The sequence below is a fragment of the Oncorhynchus tshawytscha genome, linkage group LG07 (assembly GCF_018296145.1).
Source record: "Oncorhynchus tshawytscha isolate Ot180627B linkage group LG07, Otsh_v2.0, whole genome shotgun sequence".
Lineage (NCBI taxonomy): Eukaryota > Metazoa > Chordata > Actinopteri > Salmoniformes > Salmonidae > Oncorhynchus > Oncorhynchus tshawytscha.
The window spans coordinates 202,304-226,660 of NC_056435.1; the positions used below are offsets into that span (position 1 = coordinate 202,304).

Genomic DNA, 24,357 nt, shown 5'->3' on the forward strand with positions numbered 1-24,357 from the left:
GTGTGTGTGTGTGTGTGTGTGTGTGTGTGTGTGTGTGCCCGTGTGTTTGCCCGTGTGTGTGCATGTGTGTGTGTGCGCCCGTGTGTGTGCCCGTGTGTGTGTGTGTGTGTGTGTGCGTGTGCCCGTGTGTGTGTGTGTGTGTGTGTGTGTGTGTGTGTGTGTGTGTGTGTGCGCCCGTGTGTGTGTGCGTGTGCCCGTGTGTGTGTGTGTGTGTGTGTGTGCGTGTGTACATGCGTGTGTGTGTGTCTAATATGTTTGGTTGTGTGTATTTATTCCTTGTGTCACTATTTCAAAGTTTTAATGAAATTGTTATCTTTATCTTAAACTCTGCATTGTTTTAAAAGGACCGGTAAGTAAGCATTTCACTGCTTGTGTGCACCTGTTGTTTACGATGAATGTCACAAATCAAATTTGATTTGATGTAATCTCTTTGACCACAAGAGGGCGCTACGCCCAATCCTTTCACTCTCCACACATCTACAGGAGTGGAGAAGATACCCCTGATACCAATATCACGCCCTTTAACTAATATCCTACATTCACCACGAGGGGGCAGAAATCAGTACCACACTTACAGACGTGGTGAACACATCATGAGAAAACAGCATTTGTACCTTGTGTTATGGCAAGTTGTGATTATGGAGAATTGAGAATTTGTTAGGATTTGTTTTTTTTTAAAACAATTTGTGGCCAATAAGCTCACACACACACACACACACACACACATACACACACGCTTCCATAGAAGGCCAAACCAAAACGCCCTCCACACCCTGGATGTGTGTACATTCCTCCTTTCCTCTATTTACCTTTCCCATCCTTCTCATCCTTCCCTCCTTCCCTCAATCCCCTCCTTTCCTCCTTCCTCTCTCCGCCGGCTCGTTGCTGAGTAAGGAAGAGAGAGTCACGTTTCCCCTCAGAGTGAGTTGTTCCACACAGACAGCACATGCTGCTAAATGGGAGATGATTAGAGACAGGAACCTAGGACGTGACTGTATGTGTGTGTGTTTCTGCGTGTGTGTGTTTCTGCGTGTGTGTGTGTTTCTGCGTGTGTGTGTTTCTGTGTGTGTTTGTGTTTCTGTGTGTGTGTGTGTGTGTGTGTTTCTGTGTGTGTGTGTGTTTCTGTGTGTGTTTCTGTGTGTGTGTGTGTGTGTTTTCTGTGTGTGTGTGTGTGTGTTTCTGCGTGTGTGTGTGTGTTTCTGTGTGTGTGTGTGTGTGTGGACCCAACACCGCACTCCGCTGGGCCGCACTACTCCTTTAAACATGGACCACGTCTCAGGAGATTTGTACAATGCTGCCAGGTGATCGGTGCAATAATAAACGTAAGGTGTGAATGTATGTAAGCTTCCCTCACGGTATTCTTTACTGTTCTCTCAGCCGCGCTGAGCGCTGAGATCAAAGCATTGACTTATGGAGAGAAGATGTTTATTCTGCCTGCTGAAATAACCTCCCAAGTTGTTCTATTGTGGAAAGATTAGTTACACTTGTGTAACCGTTGTGAAATGACTGGCTAGTTAGCCGGGCGCGCTGTGGGGCATTTCAATCAGTGATGTCACTCACTCTGAGACCTTGAAGTAGTTGTTCCCCTTGCTCTGCAAGGACTGCAGCTTTTGTGGAAAGGTAACGTTGCTTCGAGGGTGACTGTTGTCGATGTGTGCAGAGGGTCCATGATTTAAACCCAGGTTGGGGGAAGGAGAGGGACGGAAGCAAAACTGTGACGCTTAGATATTGTTGCCATCAACATCATGCTACAGGTGTGAGGAGAAAAGGCACTAGTACAGAGAACAATCTGTACTCTACATAACACCCTTCAGACATCGAATGTGTCTGTCTGTCTGTGACTGTCTCTTTTTTTTTTGAACAATTACGCACGTCCATTTCCTTCCTCCATGACCTGCTAACCTCATGACCTGACAAACAGAAAAATCCTGCTCCTCTTACCCTTAGTGTCTCCTCTCCTCAAACCCAAGGGCCTGTCGCGATGACGACCTAACCTCTCACTCTGTCCTTTGGCCTGCAGGTCTCTGTACTTTCCCTCTGTTTTTGGTGGTGTTGGAGTTGGGGGCTTCCCGAGGCATGAGACTGCATGTGACTCTGGCCACAGGTCCGATAAGTTGCGGTGCAGTGCAGTGCAGTCTAGGGCCCTGCAACAGAACATGATGAATGAGCGATCCTGGAGCACCATGACTTTTCTCAGACAGCTGGGGTTTTAACACTGAGCTGCCATTTCCATCTCACTGCCCTGCCCAACTTGGCCATCATACAGCACTGTACAGTAGTGGAGGTGTTATCACTCTGGACAGTAGTGGAGGTGTTATCACTCTATAGTAGTGGAGGTGTTATCACTCTATAGTAGTGGAGGTGTTATCACTGTGTACAGTAGTGGAGGTGTTATCACTCTATAGTAGTGGAGGTGTTATCACTCTATAGTAGTGGAGGTGTTATCACTGTGTACAGTAGTGGAGGTGTTATCACTCTATAGTAGTGGAGGTGTTATCACTCTATAGTAGTGGAGGTGTTATCACTGTGTACAGTAGTGGAGGTGTTATCACTCTATAGTAGTGGAGGTGTTATCACTCTATAGTAGTGGAGGTGTTATCACTGTGTACAGTAGTGGAGGTGTTATCACTCTATAGTAGTGGAGGTGTTATCACTCTATAGTAGTGGAGGTGTTATCACTCTATAGTAGTGGAGGTGTTATCACTCTATAGTAGTGGAGGTGTTATCACTGTGTACAGTAGTGGAGGTGTTATCACTCTATAGTAGTGGAGGTGTTATCACTCTATAGTAGTGGAGGTGTTATCACTGTATACAGTAGTGGAGGTGTTATCACTCTATAGTAGTGGAGGTGTTATCACTATAAACAGCAGTAGAGGTGTTATCACTCTGGACAGTAGTGGAGGTGTTATCACTGTGTACAGTAGTGGAGGTGTTATCACTGTGTACAGTAGTAGAGGTGTTATCACTATGAACAGTAGTAGAGGTGTTATCACTCTACAGTAGTAGAGGTGTTATCACCTGAACAGTAGTAGAGGTGTTATCACTGTGTACAGTAGTAGAGGTGTTATCACTACGAACAATAGTAGAGGTGTTATCACTATGAACAGTAGTAGAGGTGTTATCCCTATGACCAGTAGTAGAGGTGTTATCACTATGACCAGTAGTAGAGGTGTTATCACTATGAACGGGAGTAGAGGTGTTATCACTATGAACAGTAGTAGAGGTGTTATCACTATGACCAGTAGTAGAGGTGTTATCACTATGAACAGTAGTAGAGGTGTTATCACTCTACAGTAGTAGAGGTGTTATCACCTGAACAGTAGTAGAGGTGTTATCACTGTGTACAGTAGTAGAGGTGTTATCACTACGAACAATAGTAGAGGTGTTATCACTATGAACAGTAGTAGAGGTGTTATCCCTATGACCAGTAGTAGAGGTGTTATCACTATGACCAGTAGTAGAGGTGTTATCACTATGAACGGGAGTAGAGGTGTTATCACTATGAACGGGAGTAGAGGTGTTATCACTATGAACAGTAGTAGAGGTGTTATCACTATGAACAGTATTAGAGGTGTTATCACTATGGACAGTAGTAGAGGTGTTATCACTGTGGACAGTAGTAGAGGTGTTATCACTATGGACAGTAGTAGAGGTGTTATCACTCTGGACAATAGTAGAGGTGTTATCACTATTTACAGTAGTAGAGGTGTTATCACCTGAACAGTAGTAAAGGTGTTATCACTCTGGACAATAGTAGAGGTGTTATCACTATGAACAGTAGTAGAGGTGTTATCACTCTACAGTAGTAGAGGCGTTATCACCTGAACAGTAGTAGAGGTGTTATCACTGTGTACAGTAGTAGAGGTGTTATCACTACAAACAATAGTAGAGGTGTTATCCCTATGACCAGTAGTAGAGGTGTTATCACTATGACCAGTAGTAGAGGTGTTATCACTATGAACGGGAGTAGAGGTGTTATCAATATGAACAGTAGTAGAGGTGATATCACTATGAACAGTAGTAGAGGTGTTATCACTATGAACAGTAGTGGAGGTGTTATCACTCTACAGTAGTAGAGGTGTTATCACTATGGACAGTAGTAGAGGTGTTATCACTATGGACAGTAGTAGAGGTGTTATCACTATGAACAGTAGTGGAGGTGTTATCAATATGAACAGCAGTAGAGGTGTTATCACTATGAACAGTATTAGAGGTGTTATCAATATGAACAGCAGTAGAGGTGTTATCACTATGAACAGTAGTAAAGGTGCTATCACTATGAACAGTAGTAGAGGTGTTATCACTATGACCAGTAGTAGAGGTGTTATCACCTGAACAGTAGTAGAGGTGTTATCACTATGTACAGTAGTAGAGGTGTTATCACTATGAACAGTATTAGAGGTGTTATCACTAGGGTCGTACTTCCGGCGCCGACAGAGATGGCCGCCTCGCTTCGCGTTCCTAGGAAACTATGCAGTTTTTTGTTTTTTTACGTGTTATTTCTTACACTAGTACCCCAGGTCATCTTAGGTTTCTTTACATACAGCCGAGAAGAACTACTGAATATAAGATCAGCGTCAACTCACCATCAGTACGACCAAGAATATGTTTTTCGCGATGCGGATCCTGTGTTCTGCCTTACAACCAGTGTAACGGAGTGGATCACATGCAGCGACCAAAAAAAAAAACGACTCAGAAAAAGAGGGAAACGAAGCGGTCTTCTGGTCAGACTCCGGAGACGGGCACATCGTGCACCACTCCCTAGCATTCTTCTTGCCAATGTCCAGTCTCTTGACAACAAGGTTGATGAAATCCGAGCAAGGGTAGCATTCCAGAGGACATCAGAGACTGTAACGTTCTCTGCTTCACGGAAACATGGCTAACTGGAGAGACGCAATCCGAAGCGGTGCAGCCAGCGGGTTTCTCCACGCATCGCGCCGACAGAAACAAACATCTTTCTGGTAAGAAGACGGGCGGGGGCGTATGCCTTATGGCCAACGTGACATGGTGTGATGAAAGAAACATACAGGAACTCAAATCCTTCTGTTCACCTGATTTAGAATTCCTCACAATCAAATGTAGACCGTATTATCTACCAAGGGAATTCTCTTCGATTATAATCACAGCCGTATATATCCCCCCCCAAGCAGACACATCGATGGCTCTGAACGAACTTTATTTAACTCTCTGCAAACTGGAAACGATTTATCCGGAGGCTGCATTCATTGTAGCTGGGGATTTTAACAAGGCTAATCTGAAAACAAGACTCCCTAAATTTTATCAGCATATCGATTGCGCAACCAGGGGTGGAAAGACCCTGGATCATTGTTACTCTAACTTCCGCGACGCATATAAGGCCCTGCCCCGCCCCCTTTCGGAAAAGCTGACCACGACTCCATTTTGTTGATCCCTGCCTACAGACAGAAACTAAAACAAGAAGCTCCCACGCTGAGGTCTGTCCAACGCTGGTCCGACCAAGCTGACTCCACACTCCAAGACTGCTTCCATCACGTGGACTGGGAGATGTTTCGTATTGCGTCAGACAACAACATTGACGAATACGCTGATTCGGTGTGCGAGTTCATTAGAACGTGCGTTGAAGATGTCGTTCCCATAGCAACGATTAAAACATTCCCTAACCAGAAACCGTGGATTGATGGCAGCATTCGTGTGAAACTGAAGGCACGAACCACTGCTTTTAATCAGGGCAAGGTGTCTGGTAACATGACTGAATACAAACAGTGCAGCTATTCCCTCCGCAAGGCTATCAAACAAGCTAAGCGCCAGTACAGAGACAAAGTAGAATCTCAATTCAACGGCTCAGACACAAGAGGTATGTGGCAGGGTCTACAGTCAATCACGGACTACAGGAAGAAACCCAGCCCAGTCACGGACCAGGATGTCTTGCTCCCAGGCAGACTAAATAACTTTTTGCCCGCTTTGAGGACAATACAGTGCCACTGACACGGCCTGCAACGGAAACATGCGGTCTCTCCTTCACTGCAGCCGAAGTGAGTAAGACATTTAAACGTGTTAACCCTCGCAAGGCTGCAGGCCCAGACGGCATCCCCAGCCGCGCCCTCAGAGCATGCGCAGACCAGCTGGCCGGTGTGTTTACGGACATATTCAATCAATCCCTATACCAGTCTGCTGTTCCCACATGCTTCAAGAGGGCCACCATTGTTCCTGTTCCCAAGAAAGCTAAGGTAACTGAGCTAAACGACTACCGCCCGTAGCACTCACATCCGTCATCATGAAGTGCTTTGAGAGACTAGTCAAGGACCATATCACCTCCACCCTACCTGACACCCTTGACCCACTCCAATTTGCTTACCGCCCAAATAGGTCCACAGACGATGCAATCTCAACCACACTGCACACTGTCCTAACCCATCTGGACAAGAGGAATACCTATGTGAGAATGCTGTTCATCGACTACAGCTCGGCATTCAACACCATAGTACCCTCCAAGCTCGTCATCAAGCTCGAGACCCTGGGTCTCGACCCCGCCCTGTGCAACTGGGTACTGGACTTCCTGACGGGCCGCCCCCAGGTGGTGAGGGTAGGCAACAACATCTCCTCCCCGCTGATCCTCAACACTGGGGCCCCACAAGGGTGCGTTCTGAGCCCTCTCCTGTACTCCCTGTTCACCCACGACTGCGTGGCCATGCACGCCTCCAACTCAATCATCAAGTTTGCGGACGACACAACAGTGGTAGGCTTGATTACCAACAACGACGAGACGGCCTACAGGGAGGAGGTGAGGGCCCTCTGAGTGTGGTGTCAGGAAAATAACCTCACACTCAACGTCAACAAAACTAAGGAGATGATTGTGGACTTCAGGAAACAGCAGAGGGAACACCCCCCCATCCACATCGATGGAACAGTAGTGGAGAGGGTAGCAAGTTTTAAGTTCCTCGGCATACACATCACAGACAAACTGAATTGGTCCACTCACACAGACAGCATCGTGAGGAAGGCGCAGCAGAGCCTCTTCAACCTCAGGAGGCTGAAGAAATTCGGCTTGTCACCAAAAGCACTCACAAACTTCTACAGATGCACAATCGAGAGCATCCTGGCGGGCTGTATCACCGCCTGGTATGGCAACTGCACCGCCCTCAACCGTAAGGCTCTCCAGAGGGTAGTGAGGTCTGCACAACGCATCACCGGGGGCAAACTACCTGCCCTCCAGGACACCTACACCACCCGATGCTACAGGAAGGCCATAAAGATCATCAAGGACATCAACCACCCGAGCCACTGCCTGTTCACCCCGCTGTCATCCAGAAGGCGAGGTCAGTACAGGTGCATCAAAGCTGGGACCGAGAGACTGAAAAACAGCTTCTATCTCAAGGCCATCAGACTGTTAAACAGCCACCACTAACATTGAGTGGCTACTGCCAACACACTGTCAATGACACTGACTCTACTCCAGCCACTTTAATCATGGGAATTGATGGGAAATGATGTAAATATATCACTAGCCACTTTAAACAATGCTACCTTATATAATGTTACTTACCCTACATTGTTCATCTCATATGCATACGTTGATACTGTACTCTATATCATCGACTGCATCCTTATGTAATACATGTATCACTAGCCACTTTAACTATGCCACTTGGTTTACATACTTATCTCATATGTATATACTGTACTCGATATCATCTACTGTATCTTGCCTATGCTGCTCTGTACCATCACTCATTCATATATCCTTATGTACATATTCTTTATCCCCTTACACTGTGTATAAGACAGTAGTTTTTTTTGGAATTGTTAGTTAGATTACTTGCTCGTTATTACTGCATTGTCGGAACTAGAAGCACAAGCATTTCGCTACACTCGCATTAACATCTGCTAACCATGTGTATGTGACAAATAAAATTTGATTTGATTTGATTTGATTTATGGACAGTAGTAGAGGTGTTATCACTATGGACAGTAGTAGAGGTGTTATCACTATGGACAGTAGTAGAGGTGTTATCACTCTGGACAATAGTAGAGGTGTTATCACTATTTACAGTAGTAGAGGTGTTATCACCTGAACAGTAGTAAAGGTGTTATCACTCTGGACAATAGTAGAGGTGTTATCACTATGAATAGTAGTAGAGGTGTTATCACTCTACAGTAGTAGAGGCGTTATCACCTGAACAGTAGTAGAGGTGTTATCACTGTGTACAGTAGTAGAGGTGTTATCACTACAAACAATAGTAGAGGTGTTATCCCTATGACCAGTAGTAGAGGTGTTATCACTATGACCAGTAGTAGAGGTGTTATCACTATGAACGGGAGTAGAGGTGTTATCAATATGAACAGTAGTAGAGGTGATATCACTATGAACAGTAGTAGAGGTGTTATCACTATACAGTAGTAGAGGTGTTATCACTATGGACAGTAGTAGAGGTGTTATCACTATGGACAGTAGTAGAGGTGTTATCACTATGAACAGTAGTGGAGGTGTTATCAATATGAACAGCAGTAGAGGTGTTATCACTATGAACAGTAGTAGAGGTGTTATCACCTGAACAGTAGTAGAGGTGTTATCACTATGTACAGTAGTAGAGGTGTTATCACCTGAACAGTAGTAGAGGTGTTATCACTATGTACAGTAGTAGAGGTGTTATCACTCTGGACAATAGTAGAGGTGTTATCACTATTTACTGTAGTAGAGGTGTTATCGCCTGAACAGTAGTAAAGGTGTTATCACTCTGGACAATAGTAGAGGTGTTATCACTATGAACAGTAGTAGAGGTGTTATCACTCTACAGTAGTAGAGGCGTTATCACCTGAACAGTAGTAGAGGTGTTATCACTATGGACAGTAGTAGAGGTGTTATCACTATGGACAATAGCAGAGGTGTTATCACTATGAACAGTAGTAGAGGTGTTATCACTATGAACAGTAGTAGAGGTGTTATCACGCTACAGTAGTAGAGGTGTTATCACTCTGGACAGTAGTAGAGGTGTTATCACTATGGACAGTAGTAGAGGTGTTATCACTATGGACAGTAGTAGAGGTGTTATCACTATGGACAATAGCAGAGGCGTTATCACTCTGGACAGTAGTAGAGGTGTTATCACTCTGGACAGTAGTAGAGGTGTTATCACTATGAACAGTAGTAGAGGTGTTATCACTCTGGACAGTAGTAGAGGTGTTATCACTATGGACAGTAGTAGAGGTGTTATCACTATGGACAGTAGAAAAGATGTTATCACTCTGGACAATAGCAGAGGTGTTATCACTATTTACAGTAGTAGAGGTGTTATCACTCTGGACAATATTAGAGGTGTTTTCACTCTGGACAATAGTAGAGGTGTTATCACTATGAACAGTAGTAGAGGTGTTATCACTATGAACAGTAGTAGAGGTGTTATCACTATGAACAGTAGTAGAGGTGTTATCACTCTACAGTAGTAGAGGTGTTATCACCTGAACAGTAGTAGAGGTGTTATCACCTGAACAGTAGTAGAGGTGTTATCACTATGAACAGTAGTAGAGGTGTTATCACTTTGAACAGTAGTAGAGGTGTTATCTCTATGAACAGTAGTAGAGGTGTTATCAATATGAACAGTAGTAGAGGTGTTATCACTATGAACAGTAGTAGAGGTGTTATCACTCTACAGTAGTAGAGGTGTTATCACCTGAACAGTAGTAGAGGTGTTATCACCTGAACAGTAGTAGAGGTGTTATCACTATGTACAGTAGTAGAGGTGTTATCACTATGAACAGTATTGGAGGTGTTATCACTATGGACAGTAGTAGAGGTGTTATCACTTTGGATACTAGTAGAGGTGTTATCATTCTGGACAATAGTAGAGGTGTTATCACTATTTACAGTAGTAGAGGTGTTATCACCTGAACAGTAGTAAAGGTGTTATCACTCTGGACAATAGTAGAGGTGTTATCACTATGAACAGTAGTAGAGGTGTTATCACGCTACAGTAGTAGAGGTGTTATCACCTGAACAGTAGTAGAGGTGTTATCACTATGGACAGTAGTAGAGGTGTTATCACTATGGACAGTAGTAGAGGTGTTATCACTATGGACAGTAGTAGAGGTGTTATCACTCTGGACAGTAGTAGAGGTGTTATCACTCTGGACAGTAGTAGAGGTGTTATCACTCTGGACAGTAGTGGGAGGTGTTATCACTCTATAGTAGTAGAGGTGTTATCAATATGAACAGTAGTAGAGGTGTTATCACTCTGGACAGTAGTAGAGGTGATATCACTCTACAGTAGTAGAGGTGTTATCACTCTGGACAGTAGTAGAGGTGTTATCACAATGTACAGTAGTAGAGGTGTTATCACTCTGGACAGTAGTAGAGGTGTTATCCATATGTACAGTAGTAGAGGTGTTATCACTCTATAGTAGTAGAGGTGTTATCACTATGGACAGTAGTAGAGGTGTTATCACTCTACAGTGGTAGAGGTGATATCACTCTACAGTAGTAGAGGTGTTATCACTCTGGACAGTAGTAGAGGTGTTATCACTCTGGACAGTAGTGGAGGTGTTATCACTCTGGACAGTAGTAGAGGTGTTATCACTCTGGACAGTAATAGAGGTGTTATCACTCTCTAGTAGTAGAGGTGTTATCACTATGGACAGTAGTAGAGGTGTTATCACTGTGTACAGTAGTAGAGGTGTTATCACTCTGGACAGTAGTAGAGGTGTTATCACTATGAACAGTAGTAGAGGTGTTATCACCTGAACAGTAGTAGAGGTGTTATCACTATGTACAGTAGTAGAGGTGTTATCACTATGAACAGTAGTAGAGGTGTTATCAATGTGAACAGTAGTAGATGTGTTATCACTCTGGACAGTAGTAGAGGTGTTATCACCTGAACAGTAGTAGAGGTGTTTTCAGTATGTACAGTAGTAGAGGTGTTATCACTATGAACAGTAGTAGAGGTGTTATCACTATGAACAGTAGTAGAGGTGTTATCACTATGAACAGTAGTAGAGGTGTTATCACTCTGGACAGTAGAAGAGGTGTTATCACTATGGACAGTAGTAGAGGTGTTATCACTATGGACAGTAGTAGAGGTGTTATCACTATGGACAATAGCAGAGGTGTTATCACTATTTACAGTAGTAGAGGTGTTATCACCTGAACAGTAGTAAAGGTGTTATCACTCTGGACAATAGTAGAGGTGTTATCACTTTGAACAGTAGTAGAGGTGTTATCACTATGAACAGTAGTAGAGGTGTTATCACTCTACAGTAGTAGAGGCGTTATCACCTGAACAGTAGTAGAGGTGTTATCACTGTGTACAGTAGTAGAGGTGTTATCACTATGGACAGTAGTAGAGGTGTTATCACTATGAACAGTAGTGGAGATGTTATCAATACGAACAGCAGTAGAGGTGTTATCACTATGAACAGTAGTAGAGGTGTTATCAATATGAACAGCAGTAGAGGTGTTATCACTATGAACAGTAGTAAAGGTGCTATCACTATGAACAGTAGTAGAGGTGTTATCACTATGACCAGTAGTAGAGGTGTTATCACCTGAACAGTAGTAGAGGTGTTATCACTATGTACAGTAGTAGAGGTGTTATCACTATGAACAGTATTAGAGGTGTTATCACTATGGACAGTAGTAGAGGTGTTATCACTATGGACAGTAGTAGAGGTGTTATCACTATGGACAGTAGTAGAGGTGTTATCACTCTGGACAATAGTAGAGGTGTTATCACTATTTACTGTAGTAGAGGTGTTATCGCCTGAACAGTAGTAAAGGTGTTATCACTCTGGACAATAGTAGAGGTGTTATCACCTGAACAGTAGTAGAGGTGTTATCACTGTGTACAGTAGTAGAGGTGTTATCACTACAAACAATAGTAGAGGTGTTATCACTATGAACAGTAGTAGAGGTGTTATCACTATGAACAGTAGTAGAGGTGTTATCACGCTACAGTAGTAGAGGTGTTATCACCTGAACAGTAGTAGAGGTGTTATCACTATGGACAGTAGTAGAGGTGTTATCACTATGGACAGTAGTAGAGGTGTTATCACTCTGGACAGTAGTAGAGGTGTTATCACTCTGGACAGTAGTAGAGGTGTTATCACTCTATAGTAGTAGAGGTGTTATCAATATGAACAGTAGTAGAGGTGTTATCACTCTGGACAGTAGTAGAGGTGATATCACTCTACAGTAGTAGAGGTGTTATCACTCTGGACAGTAGTAGAGGTGTTATCACAATGTACAGTAGTAGCGGTGTTATCACTCTGGACAGTAGTAGAGGTGTTATCACTATGTACAGTAGTAGAGGTGTTATCACTCTATAGTAGTAGAGGTGTTATCACTATGGACAGTAGTAGAGGTGTTATCACTCTACAGTGGTAGAGGTGATATCACTCTACAGTAGTAGAGGTGTTATCACTCTGGACAGTAGTAGAGGTGTTATCACTCTGGACAGTAGTAGAGGTGTTATCACTCTGGACAGTAATAGAGGTGTTATCACTCTCTAGTAGTAGAGGTGTTATCACTATGGACAGTAGTAGAGGTGTTATCACTGTGTACAGAATTAGAGGTGTTATCACTCTGGACAGTAGTAGAGGTGTTATCACTATGAACAGTAGTAGAGGTGTTATCACCTGAACAGTAGTAGAGGTGGTATCACTATGTACAGTAGTAGAGGTGTTATCACTATGAACAGTAGTAGAGGTGTTATCAATGTGAACAGTAGTAGAGGTGTTATCACTCTGGACAGTAGTAGAGGTGTTATCACTCTGGACAGTAGTAGAGGTGTTATCACTATGTACAGTAGTAGAGGTGTTATCACTCTACAGTAGTAGAGGTGTTATCAATATGAACAGTAGTGGAGGTGTTATCACTATGAACAGTAGTAGAGGTGTTATCACCTGAACAGTAGTAGAGGTGTTTTCAGTATGTACAGTAGTAGAGGTGTTATCACTATGAACACTAGTAGAGGTGTTATCACTATGAACAGTAGTAGAGGTGTTATCACTATGAACAGTAGTAGAGATTTTATCACTCTGGACAGTAGTAGAGGTGTTATCACTATGGACAGTAGTAGAGGTGTTATCACTATGGACAGTAGTAGAGGTGTTATCACTCTGGACAATAGCAGAGGTGTTATCACTATTTACAGTAGTAGAGGTGTTATCACTCTGGACAATATTAGAGGTGTTTTCACTCTGGACAATAGTAGAGGTGTTATCACTATGAACAGTAGTAGAGGTGTTATCACTATGAACAGTAGTAGAGGTGTTATCACTATGAACAGTAGTAGAGGTGTTATCACTCTACAGTAGTAGAGGTGTTATCACCTGAACAGTAGTAGAGGTGTTATCACCTGAACAGTAGTAGAGGTGTTATCACTATGAACAGTAGTAGAGGTGTTATCACTTTGAACAGTAGTAGAGGTGTTATCTCTATGAACAGTAGTAGAGGTGTTATCAATATGAACAGCAGTAGAGGTGTTATCACTATGAACAGTAGTAAAGGTGCTATTACTATGAACAGTAGTAGAGGTGTTATCACTATGACCAGTAGTAGAGGTGTTATCACCTGAACAGTAGTAAAGATGTTATCACTCTGGACAATAGTAGAGGTGTTATCACTTTGAACAGTAGTAGAGGTGTTATCACTATGAACAGTAGTAGAGGTGTTATCACTCTACAGTAGTAGAGGCGTTATCACCTGAACAGTAGTAGAGGTGTTATCACTGTGTACAGTAGTAGAGGTGTTATCAATATGAACAGTAGTAGAGGTGATATCACTATGAACAGTAGTAGAGGTGTTATCACTATGAACAGTAGTGGAGGTGTTATCACTCTACAGTAGAAGAGGTGTTATCACTATGGACAGTAGTAGAGGTGTTATCACTATGGACAGTAGTAGAGGTGTTATCACTATGGACAATAGCAGAGGTGTTATCACTATTTACAGTAGTAGAGGTGTTATCACCTGAACAGTAGTAAAGGTGTTATCACTCTGGACAATAGTAGAGGTGTTATCACTTTGAACAGTAGTAGAGGTGTTATCACTATGAACAGTAGTAGAGGTGTTATCACTCTACAGTAGTAGAGGCGTTATCACCTGAACAGTAGTAGAGGTGTTATCACTGTGTACAGTAGTAGAGGTGTTATCACTATGGACAGTAGTAGAGGTGTTATCACTATGAACAGTAGTGGAGATGTTATCAATACGAACAGCAGTAGAGGTGTTATCACTATGAACAGTAGTAGAGGTGTTATCAATATGAACAGCAGTAGAGGTGTTATCACTATGAACAGTAGTAAAGGTGCTATCACTCTACAGTAGTAGAGGTGTTATCACTATGGACAGTAGTACAACGACGAGACGGCCTACAGGGAGGAGGTGAGGGCCCTCGGAGTGTGGTGTCAGGAAAATAACCTCACACTCAACGTCAACAAAACTAAGGAGATGATTGCGGACTTCAGGAAACAGCAGAGGGAACACCCCCCCATCCACATCGATGGAACAGTAGTGGAGAGGGTAGCAAGTTTTAAGTTCCTCGGCATACACATCACAGACAAACTGAATTGGTCCACTCACACAGACAGCATCGTGAGGAAGGCGCAGCAGCGCCTCTTCAACCTCAGGAGGCTGAAGAAATTCGGCTTGTCACCAAAAGCACTCACAAACTTCTACAGATGCACAATCGAGAGCATCCTGGCGGGCTGTATCACCGCCTGGTATGGCAACTGCACCGCCCTCAACCGTAAGGCTCTCCAGAGGGTAGTGAGGTCTGCACAACGCATCACCGGGGGCAAACTACCTGCCCTCCAGGACACCTACACCACCCGATGCTACAGGAAGGCCATAAAGATCATCAAGGACATCAACCACCCGAGCCACTGCCTGTTCACCCCGCTGTCATCCAGAAGGCGAGGTCAGTACAGGTGCATCAAAGCTGGGACCGAGAGACTGAAAAACAGCTTCTATCTCAAGGCCATCAGACTGTTAAACAGCCACCACTAACATTGAGTGGCTACTGCCAACACACTGTCAATGACACTGACTCTACTCCAGCCACTTTAATCATGGGAATTGATGGGAAATGATGTAAATATATCACTAGCCACTTTAAACAATGCTACCTTATATAATGTTACTTACCCTACATTGTTCATCTCATATGCATACGTTGATACTGTACTCTATATCATCGACTGCATCCTTATGTAATACATGTATCACTAGCCACTTTAACTATGCCACTTGGTTTACATACTTATCTCATATGTATATACTGTACTCGATATCATCTACTGTATCTTGCCTATGCTGCTCTGTACCATCACTCATTCATATATCCTTATGTACATATTCTTTATCCCCTTACACTGTGTATAAGACAGTAGTTTTTTTTTTTGGAATTGTTAGTTAGATTACTTGCTCGTTATTACTGCATTGTCGGAACTAGAAGCACAAGCATTTCGCTACACTCGCATTAACATCTGCTAACCATGTGTATGTGACAAATAAAATTTGATTTGATTTGATTTGATTTGATTTGATTTTTGAATTGATTTGATTTGATTTGATTTGATTTGATTTGATTTGATTTGATTTGATAGTAGAGGTGTTATCACTATGGACAGTAGTAGAGGTGTTATCACTATGAACAGTAGTGGAGGTGTTATCAATATGAACAGCAGTAGAGGTGTTATCACTATGAACAGTAGTAGAGGTGTTATCAATATGAACAGCAGTAGAGGTGTTATCACTCTGGACAGTAGAAGAGGTGTTATCACTATGGACAGTAGTAGAGGTGTTATCACTATGGACAGTAGTAGAGGTGTTATCACTATGGACAATAGCAGAGGTGTTATCACTATTTACAGTAGTAGAGGTGTTATCACCTGAACAGTAGTAAAGGTGTTATCACTCTGGACAATAGTAGAGGTGTTATCACTTTGAACAGTAGTAGAGGTGTTATCACTATGAACAGTAGTAGAGGTGTTATCACTCTACAGTAGTAGAGGCGTTATCACCTGAACAGTAGTAGAGGTGTTATCACTGTGTACAGTAGTAGAGGTGTTATCACTATGGACAGTAGTAGAGGTGTTATCACTATGAACAGTAGTGGAGATGTTATCAATACGAACAGCAGTAGAGGTGTTATCACTATGAACAGTAGTAGAGGTGTTATCAATATGAACAGCAGTAGAGGTGTTATCACTATGAACAGTAGTAAAGGTGCTATCACTATGAACAGTAGTAGAGGTGTTATCACTATGACCAGTAGTAGAGGTGTTATCACCTGAACAGTAGTAGAGGTGTTATCACTATGTACAGTAGTAGAGGTGTTATCACTATGAACAGTATTAGAGGTGTTATCACTATGGACAGTAGTAGAGGTGTTATCACTATGGACAGTAGTAGAGGTGTTATCACTATGGACAGTAGTAGAGGTGTTATCACTCTGGACAATAGTAGAGGTGTTATCACTATTTACTGTAGTAGAGGTGTTATCGCCTGAACAGTAGTAAAGGTGTTATCACTCTGGACAATAGTAGAGGTGTTATCACCTGAACAGTAGTAGAGGTGTTATCACTGTGTACAGTAGTAGAGGTGTTATCACTACAAACAATAGTAGAGGTGTTATCACTATGAACAGTAGTAGAGGTGTTATCACTATGAACAGTAGTAGAGGTGTTATCACGCTACAGTAGTAGAGGTGTTATCACCTGAACAGTAGTAGAGGTGTTATCACTATGGACAGTAGTAGAGGTGTTATCACTATGGACAGTAGTAGAGGTGTTATCACTCTGGACAGTAGTAGAGGTGTTATCACTCTGGACAGTAGTAGAGGTGTTATCACTCTATAGTAGTAGAGGTGTTATCAATATGAACAGTAGTAGAGGTGTTATCACTCTGGACAGTAGTAGAGGTGATATCACTCTACAGTAGTAGAGGTGTTATCACTCTGGACAGTAGTAGAGGTGTTATCACAATGTACAGTAGTAGCGGTGTTATCACTCTGGACAGTAGTAGAGGTGTTATCACTATGTACAGTAGTAGAGGTGTTATCACTCTATAGTAGTAGAGGTGTTATCACTATGGACAGTAGTAGAGGTGTTATCACTCTACAGTGGTAGAGGTGATATCACTCTACAGTAGTAGAGGTGTTATCACTCTGGACAGTAGTAGAGGTGTTATCACTCTGGACAGTAGTAGAGGTGTTATCACTCTGGACAGTAATAGAGGTGTTATCACTCTCTAGTAGTAGAGGTGTTATCACTATGGACAGTAGTAGAGGTGTTATCACTGTGTACAGAATTAGAGGTGTTATCACTCTGGACAGTAGTAGAGGTGTTATCACTATGAACAGTAGTAGAGGTGTTATCACCTGAACAGTAGTAGAGGTGTTATCACTATGTACAGTAGTAGAGGTGTTATCACTATGAACAGTAGTAGAGGTGTTATCAATGTGAACAGTAGTAGAGGTGTTATCACTCTGGACAGTAGTAGAGGTGTTATCACTCTGGACAGTAGTAGAGGTGTTATCACTATGTACAGTAGTAGAGGTGTTATCACTCTACAGTAGTAGAGGTGTTATCAATATGAACAGTAGTGGAGGTGTTATCACTATGAACAGTAGTAGAGGTGTTATCACCTGAACAGTAGTAGAGGTGTTTTCAGTATGTACAGTAGTAGAGGTGTTATCACTATGAACACTAGTAGAGGTGTTATCACTATGAACAGTAGTAGAGGTGTTATCACTATGAACAGTAGTAGAGATGTTATCACTCTGGACAGTAGTAGAGGTGTTATCACTATGGACAGTAGTAGAGGTGTTATCACTATGGACAGTAGTAGAGGTGTTATCACTCTGGACAATAGCAGAGGTGTTATCACTATTTACAGTAGTAGAGGTGTTATCACTCTGGACAATATTAGAGGTGTTTTCACTCTGGACAATAGTAGAGGTGTTATCACTATGAACAGTAGTAGAGGTGTTATCACTATGAACAGTAGTAGAGGTGTTATCACTATGGACAGTAGTAGAGGTGTTATCACTCTACAGTAGTAGAGGTGTTATCACCTGAACAGTAGTAGAGGTGTTATCACCTGAACAGTAGTAGAGGTGTTATCACTATGAACAGTAGTAGAGGTGTTATCACTTTGAACAGTAGTAGAGGTGTTATCTCTATGAACAGTAGTAGAGGTGTTATCAATATGAACAGCAGTAGAGGTGTTATCACTATGAACAGTAGTAAAGGTGCTATTACTATGAACAGTAGTAGAGGTGTTATCACTATGAACAGTAGTAGAGGTGTTATCACCTGAACAGTAGTAAAGGTGTTATCACTCTGGACAGTAGTAGAGGTGTTATCACTATGAACAGTAGTAGAGGTGTTATCACTATGAACAGTAGTAGAGGTGTTATCACTCTACAGTAGTAGAGGCGTTATCACCTGAACAGTAGTAGAGGTGTTCTCACTGTGTACAGTAGTAGAGGTGTTATCAATATGAACAGTAGTAGAGGTGATATCACTATGAACAGTAGTAGAGGTGTTATCACTATGAACAGTAGTGGAGGTGTTATCACTCTACAGTAGTAGAGGTGTTATCACTATGGACAGTAGTACAACGACGAGACGGCCTACAGGGAGGAGGTGAGGGCCCTCGGAGTGTGGTGTCAGGAAAATAACCTCACACTCAACGTCAACAAAACTAAGGAGATGATTGCGGACTTCAGGAAACAGCAGAGGGAACACCCCCCCATCCACATCGATGGAACAGTAGTGGAGAGGGTAGCAAGTTTTAAGTTCCTCGGCATACACATCACAGACAAACTGAATTGGTCCACTCACACAGACAGCATCGTGAGGAAGGCGCAGCAGCGCCTCTTCAACCTCAGGAGGCTGAAGAAATTCGGCTTGTCACCAAAAGCACTCACAAACTTCTACAGATGCACAATCGAGAGCATCCTGGCGGGCTGTATCACCGCCTGGTATGGCAACTGCACCGCCCTCAACCGTAAGGCTCTCCAGAGGGTAGTGAGGTCTGCACAACGCATCACCGGGGGCAAACTACCTGCCCTCCAGGACACCTACACCACCCGATGCTACAGGAAGGCCATAAAGATCATCAAGGACATCAACCACCCGAGCCACTGCCTGTTCACCCCGCTGTCATCCAGAAGGCGAGGTCAGTACAGGTGCATCAAAGCTGGGACCGAGAGACTGAAAAACAGCTTCTATCTCAAGGCCATCAGACTGTTAAACAGCCACCACTAACATTGAGTGGCTACTGCCAACACACTGTCAATGACACTGACTCTACTCCAGCCACTTTAATCATGGGAATTGATGGGAAATGATGTAAATATATCACTAGCCACTTTAAACAATGCTACCTTATATAATGTTACTTACCCTACATTGTTCATCTCATATGCATACGTTGATACTGTACTCTATATCATCGACTGCATCCTTATGTAATACATGTATCACTAGCCACTTTAACTATGCCACTTGGTTTACATACTTATCTCATATGTATATACTGTACTCGATATCATCTACTGTATCTTGCCTATGCTGCTCTGTACCATCACTCATTCATATATCCTTATGTACATATTCTTTATACCCTTACACTGTGTATAAGACAGTAGTTTTTTTGGAATTGTTAGTTAGATTACTTGCTCGTTATTACTGCATTGTCGGAACTAGAAGCACAAGCATTTCGCTACACTCGCATTAACATCTGCTAACCATGTGTATGTGACAAATAAAATTTGATTTGATTTGATTTGATTTGATTGATTTGATTTGATTTGAATTTGATTTGATTTGATTTGATTTGATTTGATAGTAGAGGTGTTATCACTATGGACAGTAGTAGAGGTGTTATCACTATGAACAGTAGTGGAGGTGTTATCAATATGAACAGCAGTAGAGGTGTTATCACTATGAACAGTAGTAGAGGTGTTATCAATATGAACAGCAGTAGAGGTGTTATCACTATGAACAGTAGTAGAGGTGTTATCACCTGAACAGTAGTAGAGGTGTTATCACTATGTACAGTAGTAGAGGTGTTATCACCTGAACAGTAGTAGAGGTGTTATCACTATGTACAGTAGTAGAGGTGTTATCACTATGAACAGTATTAGAGGTGCTATCACTATGGACAGTAGTAGAGGTGTTATCACTATGGACAGTAGTAGAGGTGTTATCACCATGGACAGTAGTAGAGGTGTTATCACTCTGGACAATAGTAGAGGTGTTATCACTATTTACTGTAGTAGAGGTGTTATCGCCTGAACAGTAGTAAAGGTGTTATCACTCTGGACAATAGTAGAGGTGTTATCACTATGAACAGTAGTAGAGGTGTTATCACTCTACAGTAGTAGAGGCGTTATCACCTGAACAGTAGTAGAGGTGTTATCACTGTGTACAGTAGTAGAGGTGTTATCACTACAAACAATAGTAGAGGTGTTATCACTATGAACAGTAGTAGAGGTGTTATCACTATGAACAGTAGTAGAGGTGTTATCACGCTACAGTAGTAGAGGTGTTATCACCTGAACAGTAGTAGAGGTGTTATCACTATGGACAGTAGTAGAGGTGTTATCACTATGGACAGTAGTAGAGGTGTTATCACTCTGGACAGTAGTAGAGGTGTTATCACTCTGGACAGTAGTAGAGGTGTTATCACTCTGGACAGTAGTAGAGGTGTTATCACTCTATAGTAGTAGAGGTGTTATCAATATGAACAGTAGTAGAGGTGTTATCACTCTGGACAGTAGTAGAGGTGATATCACTCTACAGGAGTAGAGGTGTTATCACTCTGGACAGTAGTAGAGGTGTTATCACAATGTACAGTAGTAGCGGTGTTATCACTCTGGACAGTAGTAGAGGTGTTATCACTATGTACAGTAGTAGAGGTGTTATCACTCTATAGTAGTAGAGGTGTTATCACTATGGACAGTAGTAGAGGTGTTATCACTCTACAGTGGTAGAGGTGATATCACTCTACAGTAGTAGAGGTGTTATCACTCTGGGCAGTAGTAGAGGTGTTATCACTCTGGACAGTAGTAGAGGTGTTATCACTCTGGACAGTAATAGAGGTGTTATCACTCTCTAGTAGTAGAGGTGTTATCACTCTGGACAGTAATAGAGGTGTTATCACTCTCTAGTAGTAGAGGTGTTATCACTATGGACAGTAGTAGAGGTGTTATCACTGTGTACAGAATTAGAGGTGTTATCACTCTGGACAGTAGTAGAGGTGTTATCACTGTGTACAGAATTAGAGGTGTTATCACTCTGGACAGTAGTAGAGGTGTTATCACTATGAACAGTAGTAGAGGTCTTATCACCTGAACAGTAGTAGAGGTGTTATCACTATGTACAGTAGTAGAGGTGTTATCACTATGAACAGTAGTAGAGGTGTTATCAATGTGAACAGTAGTAGAGGTGTTATCACTCTGGACAGTAGTAGAGGTGTTATCACTCTGGACAGTAGTAGAGGTGTTATCACTATGTACAGTAGTAGAGGTGTTATCACTATGTACAGTAGTAGAGGTGTTATCAATATGAACAGTAGTGGAGGTGTTATCACTATGAACAGTAGTAGAGGTGTTATCACCTGAACAGTAGTAGAGGTGTTTTCAGTATGTACAGTAGTAGAGGTGTTATCACTATGAACACTAGTAGAGGTGTTATCACTATGAACAGTAGTAGAGGTGTTATCACTATGAACAGTAGTAGAGGTGTTATCACTATGAGCAGTAGTAGAGGTGTTATCACTCTGGACAGTAGTAGAGGTGTTATCACTATGGACAGTAGTAGAGGTGTTATCACTCTGGACAATAGCAGAGGTGTTATCACTATTTACAGTAGTAGAGGTTTTATCACTCTGGACAATATTAGAGGTGTTTTCACTCTGGACAATAGTAGAGGTGTTATCACTATGAACAGTAGTAGAGGTGTTATCACTATGAACAGTAGTAGAGGTGTTATCACTATGAACAGTAGTAGAGGTGTTATCACTCTACAGTAGTAGAGGTGTTATCACCTGAACAGTAGTAGAGGTGTTATCACCTGAACAGTAGTAGAGGTGTTATCACTATGAACAGTAGTAGAGGTGTTATCACTTTGAACAGTAGTAGAGGTGTTATCTCTATGAACAGTAGTAGAGGTGTTATCAATATGAACAGCAGTAGAGGTGTTATCACTATGAACAGTAGTAAAGGTGCTATTACTATGAACAGTAGTAGAGGTGTTATCACTATGACCAGTAGTAGAGGTGTTATCACTATGAACAGTAGTAGAGGTGTTATCACTCTACAGTAGTAGAGGCGTTATCACTATGAACAGTATTGGAGGTGTTATCACTCTGGACAGTAGTAGAGGTGTTATCACTATGGACAGTAGTAGAGGTGTTATCACTTTGGATACTAGTAGAGGTGTTATCATTCTGGACAATAGTAGAGGTGTTATCACTATTTACAGTAGTAGAGGTGTTATCACCTGAACAGTAGTAAAGGTGTTATCACTCTGGACAACAGTAGAGGTGTTATCACTATGAACAGTAGTAGAGGTGTTATCACTCTACAGTAGTAGAGGTGTTATCACTATGGACAGTAGTAGAGGTGTTATCACTATGGACAGTAGTAGAGGTGTTATCACTATGAACAGTAGTGGAGGTGTTATCAATATGAACAGCAGTAGAGGTGTTATCGCTATGAACAGTAGTAGAGGTGTTATCACGCTACAGCAGTAGAGGTGTTATCACCTGAACAGTAGTAGAGGTGTTATCACTATGGACAGTAGTAGAGGTGTTATCACTATGGACAGTAGTGGAGGTGTTATCACTATGGACAGTAGTAGAGGTGTTATCACTCTGGACAGTAGTAGAGGTGTTATCACTCTGGACAGTAGTAGAGGTGTTATCACTCTATAGTAGTAGAGGTGTTATCAATATGAACAGTAGTAGAGGTGTTATCACTCTGGACAGTAGTAGAGGTGATATCACTCTACAGTAGTAGAGGTGTTATCACTCTGGACAGTAGTAGAGGTGTTATCACAATGTACAGTAGTAGAGGTGTTATCACTATGAACAGTAGTAGAGGTGTTATCACCTGAACAGTAGTAGAGGTGTTATCACTATGTACAGTAGTAGAGGTGTTATCACTATGAACAGTAGTAGAGGTGTTATCAATGTGAACAGTAGTAGATGTGTTATCACTCTGGACAGCAGTAGAGGTGTTATCACTCTGGACAGCAGTAGAGGTGTTATCACTATGTACAGTAGTAGAGGTGTTATCACTCTACAGTAGTAGAGGTGTTATCAATATGAACAGTAGTGGAGGTGTTATCACTATGAACAGTAGTAGAGGTGTTATCACCTGAAGAGTAGTAGAGGTGTTTTCAGTATGTACAGTAGTAGAGGTGTTATCACTATGAACAGTAGTAGAGGTGTTATCACTATGAACAGTAGTAGAGGTGTTATCACTATGAACAGTAGTAGAGGTGTTATCACTCTGGACAGTAGTAGAGGTGTTATCACTATGGACAGTAGTAGAGGTGTTATCACTATGGACAGTAGTAGAGGTGTTATCACTATGGACAATAGCAGAGGTGTTATCACTATGAACAGTAGTAGAGGTGTTATCACTATGAACAGTAGTAGAGGTGTTATCACTCTGGACAATAGTAGAGGTGTTATCACTATGAACAGTAGTAGAGGTGTTATCACTATGAACAGTAGTAGAGGTGTTATCACTCTACAGTAGTAGAGGCGTTATCACCTGAACAGTAGTAGAGGTGTTATCACTGTGTACAGTAGTAGAGGTGTTATCACTACAAACAATAGTAGAGGTGTTATCACTATGAACAGTAGTAGAGGTGTTATCACTATGAACAGTAGTAGAGGTGTTATCACGCTACAGTAGTAGAGGTGTTATCACCTGAACAGTAGTAGAGGTGTTATCACTCTGGACAGTAGTAGAGGTGATATCACTCTACAGTAGTAGAGGTGTTATCACTCTGGACAGTAGTAGAGGTGTTATCACTATGTACAGTAGTAGAGGTGTTATCACTCTGGACAGTAGTAGAGGTGTTATCACTCTGGATAGTAGTAGAGGTGTTATCACTATGTACAGTAGTAGAGGTGTTATCACTCTATAGTAGTAGAGGTGTTATCACTATGGACAGTAGTAGAGGTGTTATCACTCTACAGTGGTAGAGGTGATATCACTCTACAGTAGTAGAGGTGTTATCACTCTGGAAAGTAGTAGAGGTGTTATCACTCTGGACAGTAGTAGAGGTGTTATCACTCTGGACAGTAGTAGAGGTGTTATCACTCTGGACAGTAATAGAGGTGTTATCACTCTGGACAGT

At 42.1% G+C, this 24,357-nt stretch overlaps 1 protein-coding gene across 2 annotated transcripts in view; it reads right to left on the bottom strand.

The window, feature by feature from the left end:
- Nucleotides 1–24,357, bottom strand: part of LOC112236046 (collagen alpha-1(VIII) chain-like) — a 56,385-nt gene that overhangs the window by 8,329 nt on the left and 23,699 nt on the right. Inside the window, exon 2 of one of the 2 annotated variants that reach the window (XM_042323749.1) lies at nt 1,942–2,144. The exons of the other annotated variant lie outside the window; for it this stretch is intronic. The gene's annotated coding sequence lies outside the window, so the exon portion shown is untranslated. The remainder of the gene's footprint in view (nt 1–1,941; nt 2,145–24,357) is intronic. 2 annotated transcript variants of the gene reach the window in all.